This window comes from Rutidosis leptorrhynchoides, chromosome 5 (genome assembly GCF_046630445.1).
Source record: "Rutidosis leptorrhynchoides isolate AG116_Rl617_1_P2 chromosome 5, CSIRO_AGI_Rlap_v1, whole genome shotgun sequence".
NCBI classification, from domain to species: Eukaryota; Viridiplantae; Streptophyta; class Magnoliopsida; order Asterales; family Asteraceae; genus Rutidosis; species Rutidosis leptorrhynchoides.
In genome coordinates, this window is record NC_092337.1 from 16,122,398 (window position 1) to 16,133,330 (window position 10,933).

Consider the following 10,933-nt stretch of genomic DNA (forward strand, 5'->3'; position numbering starts at 1 on the left):
CTCTTTTAAAACTCCTTGTTGCGCCTCCTTTATTTGAGTAGTAAGGTTATTATGAATCATTATATTCATAGATTTTACTCGAATGGGTTCTCTGTCCTTCCTGCTCAAGGCATCGGCTACCATATTTGCCTTCCCCGAGTGGTAACGAATCTCAAAGTCGTAATCATTCAACAATTCAATCCACCTACGCTGCCTCATATTCAGTTGTTTCTAATTAAATATGTGTTGAAGACTTTTGTGGTCGGTATATATAATACTTTTGACCCCATATAAGTAGTGCCTCCAAGTCTTTAATGCAAAAACAACCGCGCCTAATTCCAAATCATGCGTCGTATAATTTTGTTCGTGAATCTTCAATTGTCTAGACGCATAAGCAATCACCTTCGTTCGTTGCATTAATATACAACCGAGACCTTGCTTTGATGCGTCACAATAAATCACAAAATCATCATTCCCTTCAGGCAATGACAATATAGGTGCCGTAGTTAGCTTTTTCTTCAATAACTGAAACGCTTTCTCTTGTTCATCATTCCATTCAAATTTCTTCCCTTTATGCGTTAATGCAGTCAAGGGTTTTGCTATTCTGGAAAAGTCTTGGATGAACCTTCTGTAGTAACCAGCTAGTCCTAAAAACTGGCGTATGTGTTTCGGAGTTTTCGGGGTTTCCCACTTTTCAACAGTTTCTATCTTTGCCGGATCCACCTTAATACCTTCTTTGTTCACTATGTGACCGAGGAATTGAACTTCTTCCAACCAAAATGCACACTTTGAAAACTTAGCGTACAATTCTTCCTTCCTCAATACTTCTAACACCTTTCTCAAATGTTCACCGTGTTCTTGGTCATTCTTTGAGTAAATAAGTATGTCATCAATGAAAACAATGACAAACTTGTCAAGGTATGGTCCACACACTCGGTTCATAAGGTCCATGAACACAGCTGGTGCATTAGTTAAACCAAACGGCATGACCATAAACTCGTAATGACTGTAACGTGTTCTGAAAGCAGTCTTTGGAATATCATCTTCTTTCACCCGCATTTGATGATACCCGGAACGTAAGTCAATCTTTGAATAAATAGACGAGCCTTGTAGTTGATCAAATAAGTCGTCGATTCTCGGTAGTGGGTAGCGGTTCTTGATGGTAAGTTTGTTCAACTCTCGGTAGTCGATACACAACCTGAATGTACCATCTTTCTTCTTGACAAACAAAACAGGAGCTCCCCACGGTGATGTGCTTGGTCGAATGAAACCACGCTCTAAAAGTTCTTGTAATTGGCTTTGCAGTTCTTTCATCTCGCTGGGTGCGAGTCTGTAAGGAGCACGAGCTATTGGTGCAGCTCCTGGTACAAGATCTATTTGAAATTCAACGGATCGATGTGGGGGTAATCCCGGTAATTCTTTCGGAAATACATCGGGAAATTCTTTTGCAATGGGAACATCATTGATGCTCTTTTCTTCAGTTTGTACTTTCTCGACGTGTGCTAGAACAGCATAGCAACCTTTTTTTATTAGTTTTTGTGCCTTTAAATTACTAATAAGATGTAGCTTCGTGTTTCCCTTTTCTCCGTACACCATTAAGGGTTTTCCTTTTTCTCGTATAATGCGAATTGCATTTTTGTAACAGACGATCTCTGCTTTCACTTCTTTCAACCAGTCCATACCGATTATCACATCAAAACTCCCTAACTCTACTGGTATCAAATCAATCTTAAATGTTTCGCTAACCAGTTTAATTTCTCGATTCCGACATATATTATCTGCTGAAATTAATTTACCATTTGCTAATTCGAGTAAAAATTTACTATCCAAAGGTGTCAATGGACAACTTAATTTAGCACAAAAATCTCTACTCATATAGCTTCTATCCACACCCGAATCAAATAAAACGTAAGCAGATTTATTGTCAATAAGAAACGTACCCGTAACAAGCTCCGGGTCTTCCTGTGCCTCTGCCGCATTAAAATTGAAAACTCTTCCGCGGCCTTGTCCATTCGTGTTCTCCTGGTTCGGGCAATTTCTAATAATGTGGCCTGGTTTTCCACATTTATAACAAACTACATTGGCATAACTTGCTCTGACACTACTTGCTCCGCCATTACTCGTTCCGACACCATTTGTTCCTTTCGTTCTATTAACCCCTGGTCCGTAGACCTCACACTTCGCCGCGCTATGACCGTTTCTTTTACACTTGTTGCAAAATTTGGTGCAGAACCCCGAGTGATACTTTTCACACCTTTGGCATAGCTGCTTCTGATTGTTGTTGTTGTTGCGGTTATTATTGTTGTTGGGATGATTGTTGTAGTTGTTGTTGTTGTTGTTGTTGTTGTTGGGCCGTTTGTTGTAGTTGCGATTGATGTTGCGATTGTTGGGATAATTGTTGCGGTTATTGTTGTAATTGCTGTTGTTGTTGTATTGGTGATTCTTATCACCGTTTTCCTCCCACTTTCTTTTGACTTGCTTTACATTGGCCTCTTCAGCAGTCTGTTCTTTAATTCTTTCTTCAATCTGGTTCACTAGTTTGTGAGCCATTCTACATGCCTGTTGTATAGAGGCGGGCTCATGTGAACTTATATCTTCTTGGATTCTTTCCGGTAATCCTTTCACAAATGCGTCGATCTTCTCTTCCTCATCTTCGAATGCTCCCGGACACAATAGGCACAATTCTGTGAATCGTCTTTCATACGTGGTAATATCAAATCCTTGGGTTCGTAACCCTCTAAGTTCTGTCTTGAGCTTATTGACCTCGGTTCTGGGACGGTACTTCTCGTTCATCAAGTGCTTGAATGCTGACCACGGTAGTGCGTACGCATCGTCTTGTCCCACTTGCTCTAGATAGGTATTCCACCATGTTAACGCAGAACCTGTGAAGGTATGCGTAGCGTACTTCACTTTGTCCTCTTCAGTACACTTACTTATGGCAAACACCGATTCGACCTTCTCGGTCCACCATTTCAATCCGATCGGTCCTTCGGTTCCATCAAATTCCAAAGGTTTGCAGGTAGTGAATTCTTTGTAGGTGCATCCTACACGATTTCCTGTACTGCTAGATCCAAGGTTATTGTTGGTATGTAGCGCAGCCTGTACTGCGGCTATGTTTGAAGCTAGAAAAGTACGGAATTCCTCTTCATTCATATTCACGGTGTGTCGAGTAGTCGGTGCCATTTCCTTCAAAATAGTCAAATGGAACAAGTTAATCATACAGAATATTAAGAGTAGTTAATAGTATTTCGTAGCATAATATGAACTCATTTATAAAAGCTTTTTCTTCATATTAGCGTTTTATAAGTTTAAATTCGGGTAGTACCTACCCGTTAAGTTCATACTTAGCAGCTAATATACAATTCAACTACTACAATTCTATATGAAAAACTGATTATAATAATATTTCGCGTTCAAACTTTTATACAATATTTTACAAACTTACAATACCGCTTATTTTACATAAAGCATGAAATATAGCACACAATAACTTTGATACAAGATAGTTGTGAAGATAATTCTAGCTAGTACACAAGTCGTTCAGCAAAGGCAATAAAGACACGTAATTCATACGTCCAGAAACAAGTCATGCATTCTGGTTTTACTAGGACTACTTCCCATCCTTGGTTTTGTGGAACATAACCGTTATGGCCGTTGATAAGACAGCGTGTTGTAACGTCGTCAAAGGGACGAGGGTTACGTAATGTCCAACAGTCCCGTAATAATCTAAAAACCTCATTTCTTACCCCAATTACCGACTCCGTCACTTGTAGAAACGTTTTGTTTAATAGTTGTAGCCCGATGTTCTTGTTCTCACTTTGGTGAGAAGCGAACATTACTAATCCGTAAGCATAACATGCTTCTTTGTGTTGCATGTTAGCCGCTTTTTTCTAAATCACGAAGTCCAATATTCGGATATATTGAGTCAAAATAATTTCTTAACCCGTTGCGTAAAACAGCATTTGGGTTCCCCGCAATATATGCGTCAAAGTAAACACATCGTAACTTATGGGTTTCCCAATGTGATATCCCCCATCTTTCAAATGAAAGTCTCTTATAAACCAAGACATTCTTGGAACGTTCTTCGAATGTCTTACAAACTGATTTCGCCTTAAATAGTTGTGCCGAGGAATTCTGGCCGACTCTAGACAAGATTTCATCAATCATGTCTCCGGGTAGGTCTCTTAAAATATTGGGTTGTCTATCCATTTTGTGTTTTTAAACTGTAAAATAGACAAGAGTTAGATTCATAAAAAAAATACTTATTAATACAAGCAATTTTTACATATATCATAAAGCATAAGAACACTATATTACATATATTACACCACACGAATACAACTATCTTATTTCGACTCGCTCGTTTCTTCTTCTTCGGTTTTGGTTCGTTTTGCCAAGTTTCTAGGGATATATGATGTTCCCCTAATACGAGCCGTCGTTGTCCACATTGGTTTAGAAAAACCTGGTGGTTTAGAGGTTCCCGGGTTATTGTTACAACTTAAGGACTTCGGGGGTTGACGATACATATAAAGTTCATCGGGGTTGGAATTAGATTTCTCTATTTTTATGCCCTTTCCCTTATTATTTTCTTTTGCCTTTTTAAATTCAGTTGGGGTAATTTCTATAACATCATTGGAATTCTCGTCGGAATTCGATTCATCGGAGAATTGGTAATCCTCCCAATATTTTGCTTCCTTGGCAGAAACACCATTGACCATAATTAACCTTGGTCGGTTGGTTGAGGATTCTCTTTTACTTAACCGTTTTATTATTTCCCCCACCGGTTCCGATTCTTCTTCCGGTTCCGATTCTTCTTCCGGTTCCGACTCTTCTTCCGGTTCCTCTTCGGGAACTTGTGAATCAGTCCACGAATCATTCCAATTTACATTTGACTCTTCATTATTATTAGGTGAGTCAATGGGACTTGTTCTAGAGGTAGACATCTATCACATAATATCAAACACGTTAAGAGATTAATAAATCACATAATATTCATATGTTAAAAATATATAGTTTCCAACAAAAATGTTAAGCAATCATTTTTAAAGAAAACACGGTCGAAGTCCAGAATCACTAATGCATCCTGTAAAGACCCGTCCTAATCCATCCGGACGAAGTCCATATCGATTACAAACGATTCACAACAGTTGATTACATCGCGAGGTAATTGACCTCTATATGATAAATCTTACAAACATTGCATTCGTTTTTAAAAGACAAACTTTCGTTACATCGACAGTTGACAGGCATGTAAAGCATTTCATAATATATCCAAATATAATTGACTTAATAATAATCTTGATGAACTCAACGACTCGAATGCAACATCTTTTGAAATATGTCATGAATGACTCCGAGTAATATCTCTAATATGAGCAAATGTACAGCGGAAGATTTCTTTCGTACCTGAGAATAAACATGCTTTAAAGTGTCAACCAAAAGGTTGGTGATTCATTAGTTTAACCTAAATAATCATTTCATAATTTTAATAGACCACAAGATTTCATATTTCCATTTCTCATAAACATACGTCCCATGCATAGAGACAAAATATCATTCGTATGGATTGAACACCTGGTAACCGACATTTACAATATACATATAAGAATATCCCCATCATTCCGGGATCCTCCTTCGGACATGATATTAATTTCGAAGTACTAAAGCATCCGGTACTTTGGATGGGGTTTGTTAGGCCCAATAGATCTATCTTTAGAGTTCGCGTCAATTAGGGTTTCTGTTCCCTAATTCTTAGATTACCAGACTATATAGAAAGGGCATATTCGATTAGATAATCCAACCATAGAATGTAGTTTCGATCACTTGTGTCCATTTCGTAAAACATTTATAAAAGCAGCGCATGCATTCTCAGTCCCAAAAATATATATTACGAAAGCATTTAAAAAGGGATTAATGAAACTCACACATATAAATATTGTAAAACACTTAATAAAGCATTTGCATGTATTCTCAGCCCAAAAATGTATATAAAAAGGGAATAATGAAACTCACACATATAAATATTGTAAAACAGTTAATAAAGCATTTGCATGTATTCTCAGCCCAAAAATGTATATAAAAAGGGAATAATGAAACTCACAATACTGTATTTTGTAGTAAAAATACATATGACGGCATTGAACAACTGAACAATACAGGATTGGCCTCGGATTCACGAACCTATATCATTTATATCTATATTAACTCATATAATTGAAATCGAACGAAGTTTTATATTATTAGTGATATATTTTTTATTTTAGTAAATTATATGTTATATTTATTAAATATGATTTTATGTAACTAATTGTTATTTGGTAAATTAATATTAATAAAAAGTTGTATTAGTTTATAATAATAATAATAATAGTAATAATTTTTAATAATAAAATAATTACAATAATAATAATCATGATAATAATAATATTATTAATGGTAATCAAAATAATGATAATAAAAATATTGTTAGTAAAAATAATAATAATCATTGTAAAATAATAATAATGGTAGTTTTTAATAAAATGATAAGTTTAATAATAACGATAATGAAAAATAATAATTTGATAATAATACATAATACTTAATAATAATTATTATTATAACAATCTTATTACTTTTGTTAAAAAAAAAATAATTCTAATCATAATAATAATACTTATATTAATATTAATAGTACTAATAATGATGCTAATAATACTTATTGACGTTACTTAATCAGAATGATAATAATATTAATCATAGTATTTATGTTATCATAATAACAATAATAAATGATAAATAATAATAAATGTATATACCCTTAGAAGCTTTGAGTAAAAAGAAATGCTCCAGACAGGAATTGAACCCGTGACCTCTCGTTCAACACAAACATCCCTAACCTTCTCACTAGTTCGTTTTATTCGATTTAAATCCCCAGTTTAATTCTATTTACCCTATTTAACTGTCTTCATCTTCTTCTCCTTAATTAACTAAATCACCATAATCGTTTTATTCTTCATTATCAATATATCGTTAGCACTTATTATCATATCTAACTCGTCAATACTTTTCCATTATGATATCGTTATCTTCTTCGTATCATAATCATCAGTACTTAACTCCTAATCATAACATCATACATCATATTTCACTCATCATCACATCATCGTCTTATCTAACCCGTATCATCATCAATGATGAATATCATCATCGTTAACATCTTAACGTTACCATCACCTCCCATCTTCATTCATATTTACGCATAACATCATCATTCATTCTATCATTATTATTAACCTCTCGGCCCATTTAAGATAACCAAAGTATAAGCCCAACCACACAATCCAAAATTGAAGTTAGACCCAAGAAACAATATCATCTAGCCCAATGGTTTTAAAGACTTAATAAACTGCTCGATATATAAACAATTTTTGTTTTTTTTTTAGTCGACCAAAAATTTTATAATTTGCCCCACATGCTTAGCTTTTGTCTAGGAACTTTGATAAAGTAATGTATAGTATATTCCATACATCAACTGTATCATCATCATTCATTTCTACAATATCATTATCATTATCATTTCCCTTGTCTTCATTAGAATAGTAATAGCAAGAAGTGCAGCAGCAATTGCGAACAGAAAAAAAAAAGGCAGTAGTAGGAACAACTGGTATAGTAGCGGGTCTTAATTGGTGGTAGGTTGATTGTTCACAATGGATATTAATAAGAGAGATCGAGGTAGATAGATATAGATAAACATGGTAGACGATGGTGATTGTGGTTGTTTTGGGTGGCGTTGGTGATTGTGAGGTACAACAGCAACAGGAAACAGGAGGGTGGCTTGGTTTGTGGGTTCACGACAGTAAATAGAAACAGTAAGCACTATACAGCATCTTTGTTTAATAAAAACTTGACTGCAGCTGAAGCTTCGAATAGTAGTCGTGCAAACCGAAACAAATAACATGATTTGGTTTATGGTCTTGATCGTTCTAGAGTCAGGAACAAGGAGCAGCCGTGGTCCGATGTAGCTACAAAATTATGATGGTTATGGTGATGAATGATGTTGGATTTGGTGTTATAAAAAAAATGATTGATGTAGGTGATCGGGTGGTGTTTAGGTGGTTTTCGATGGTGTTGGTAATCGGAACAGGGAACAAGAAGCCACAACACGAACATGTATTTAATCAAGGTGATGGTTTAATGGTGGTTTGGGGTCTCGATGTCAAATTGTCAAACGTGAGTAGCAAAATCAAAGAACAAGAACTAGTAGTGTCTTGGTGGTCTTCATTGACATTAGTAACAAGCAAGATGGCGACAAAAAAAAATGTTGATGAGTACAGGTTAAGGTTAGTAGAGAAGAAAGAAATAAAATTTTTTGATAAAATTGATGGGAGTGGTACACGATGCAAGTGAAAGGAGTAATATATATAATACATGTTTTAATTGTTGACTAAAGAAATAAGTTACATATATAGTTGTAAAGTTATATATGCTAGTTGTAAAGGAGATAGTAGCAGTAAAGAAGTTGGTTTGTTGTGAGTTTCACTCGACAGAAAACAAAGAACAAGATACAATAATATTTGGTACATGCATATAATATATATATATATATATATATATATATATATATATATATATATATATATATATATATATATATATATATATATTAATAGATAGTATATATCAAGTTAAATTATTGTACCAATTCTAATGCTTAGAGTTGCAATTATCTTTCTAAGTTTTAATCCCATAATAGGTGGAGTGATAGCTGTCATTTAGTCTTGAAGAAATAAATCCACACATGTGAATTTGTATATCGACATCAATGGGAAAAAGCAATAAGACTACACTTTATTATATAATAATAGCAATAATTATCATCGTAATAGTAATAGTGAAACATGTTTTAAAATAAAGCACACAGTTCTTGAATTATGATCTTTTCTTTCATTATGCATGCATATATGTTAATTTAGAATCTAACCTTTAAATGCATGTAAGCAGTAGTGTGTTTGTTCTTTATTGATCCTTTCCATAATAATATTATATATATATAGAATTACTTAACTCTATAATCTTTATCTTAACCTTACGTAACATGAGGTTGACTACTATGTAGATATAAATTAATGTCAAATAATTAAACATAACAATCGATTCAATAACAATACTCGTATTAGTTACTATATATACACATATATTTATATATACATATCTATTTACAAATAGTTGTTCATGAATCGTCGGGAATAGTCGAAGGTCAATTGAATATATGAAACAGTTCAAAAATTTTGAGTTCCAACCTAACAGACTTTGCTTATCGTGTTGAAAATACAATATCGTATCGAGAGTTTGATTTAAAATTAGTCGAAAATTTTCGGGTCACTACAGTACCTACCCGTTAAAGAAATTTCGTCCCGAAATTTGAGTGAGGTCGTCATGGCTAACAATAAAAATGTTTTCATGACGAATATGAGTTGATAAATAGAGTTTTATCATTATTGAGTAATATTGATAAAGTAATTCGATTACTCGAAGCGTACGAGTGAAGCTATCATAAAAGTTCGAGATAGAGATTTAACTTTTGACGTAGTCATGGTGGATTTTTCCGGACTTTAAGGAATTTAAAAGAAAATCTTTGAAATCTAAAAGATTTAATTCTTCGGTGAACAAGGGAATTAGGATCTCTTTAATTAAATACGGCCATCTGCCTCGATTACTTTGTCTGGTATTTTCACTATAAATGAACTTCTCCCGTTTCATTACTTTCCACCACTCCTATTTTCTATATTTTAATTCATACTTTCAAATCATCAGTCAATGTGCTTCATCTAGTTTTAATTCTGGATATATTCCCGACTTTCGTATCGATCATTCTCCTTTTTCATTTACCACCGGAGGAATCTGTTTACTTCTACTTCGCTCTTGGAGTTATTGTGTTTATCATACTCTCGTGTCTTTATATTGCTATTCGTATTAATGTATCCGATTTGTGATTTCCGTGTTGTTGTGGAGTTTTATATCTTCCCTTATGTTTCGGAGCTCTTTGCCTTTTTATTCGCTTGTCGACCTCTTGTAAAGCGAGTAACGGTACAGAATTCGTAAGTATGGAGTTTCAAATTAATTTAATGTTCTAAACAAGAAAGAAAGTAATAGCACGATTTAATTCGTCAGATTACCAGAATCAGTGTGAATAGAGCTATCAAGAATATACTTTCTTGATATGTTCAGAAGTTAATTAGAATGAAAGAGTTATGTAACATGACACATGATGGTGGTATGATCTACTGTGAACCATCATGTCCCATTAGAACTCAACATGACTTACTGTAATATAATCACGTTGATCAAGTGTCATTATATTATACTAACTCATGCATCAGTTCCCAACATTACTTCAAAAACATTCATATTTTAAGCTCGAAAGTTTACAGAATATAGAAACTAACAGTTTCTATATGATGTAACACTGATAACATGAAGAGATTTTTGATTTCAGATAAGAATAGTTATAAAATTATCTTCAGAAATATTGAAGATATTTATAATAAAAGATACGATGATATCTTGGAATATCTATGATCGGAGGATGAGGAAGAATATCGTCCACAAGGGTTTAGAGTAAGGAGCAAGACATTTGCTAAAGGCTTCAGCAGGCATTGAATCATTTGGATTCTTTGAAGTCAAACTTATTCTTTGTGACTTGTCCACGGTTTCCTTCATAGTTTCGCATAATCTGCTTTTCAGTACTAAATTTTCTATTGAGTGTTTCCAATACTCCATTCCTTATCATCAAGACTTCCGACGATTAGGGTCGTTTACAGTTGTCTACGATTTCTGCTGCTTCATCCAGCTTTTTCAACATTCAGAGTATTTGATTTGTAGACTGAGTGCTTTTCAGGATTTCAGATGAGAGATCATAATTCTAAGAGATAAATGTTATATGTACATATAACTGTTGATGTGGAAGCGTTGT